Source organism: Corvus brachyrhynchos, unplaced genomic scaffold (genome assembly GCF_000691975.1).
Source record: "Corvus brachyrhynchos isolate BGI_N302 unplaced genomic scaffold, ASM69197v1 scaffold527, whole genome shotgun sequence".
Lineage (NCBI taxonomy): Eukaryota > Metazoa > Chordata > Aves > Passeriformes > Corvidae > Corvus > Corvus brachyrhynchos.
Genome location: NW_008239051.1, coordinates 116,169 through 116,776, shown reverse-complemented (window position 1 = coordinate 116,776; position 608 = coordinate 116,169). Strand labels below are relative to the sequence as shown.

Sequence of the window (608 nt, the reverse complement as noted above, 5' to 3'; positions counted from 1 at the left end):
CTGGCTCGGTTTGCCCCCAAAATCGGCTGCATCCTGATCCCAAACTGGCTCCGTTTGGACCCAAAAGTGCCTCCATCCTGATCCCAAACTGGCTCCGTTTAGCCACAAAATTGGCTCCATCCAGATCCCAAACTGACTCCGTTTGGCCCCAAAAATGGCTCCATTTGGCCCCAAAATCAGCTCCATCCAGATCCCAGTCCATCCTAATCTCTCCCAGTCCCTCCCAGTCCATCCCAATCCCTCCCAGTCTATCCCAGTCCCTCCCAGTCCCTCCTAATCTACCCCAGCCCCCCCCAGTCCATCCCAACCCCTCCCAGTCTATCCCAGTCCCTCCCAGTCCCTCCCAATCCCTCCCAGTCCATCCCAATCCACCCCAGTCCTTCCCAGTCCATCCCAGTCTATCCCAGTCCCTCCCAATCCCTCCCAGTCCTTCCTAGTCCCTCCCAGTCCATCCCAATCCCACCCAATCCCTCCCAGTCCATCCCAATCCCTCCCAGTCCTTCCCAGTCCATCCCAGTCTATCCCAGTCCCTCCCAATCCCTCCCAGTCCTTCCTAGTCCCTCCCAGTCCATCCCAATCCCACCCAATCCCTCCCAGTCCATCCCACT

The 608-nt window shown here is 58.4% G+C and overlaps 1 protein-coding gene across 1 annotated transcript in view; it reads right to left on the bottom strand.

The window, feature by feature from the left end:
- ILVBL (ilvB acetolactate synthase like) overlaps positions 1-608 on the bottom strand; it is a 28,202-nt gene that overhangs the window by 14,791 nt on the left and 12,803 nt on the right. The gene's annotated exons all lie outside the window — the stretch shown is intronic.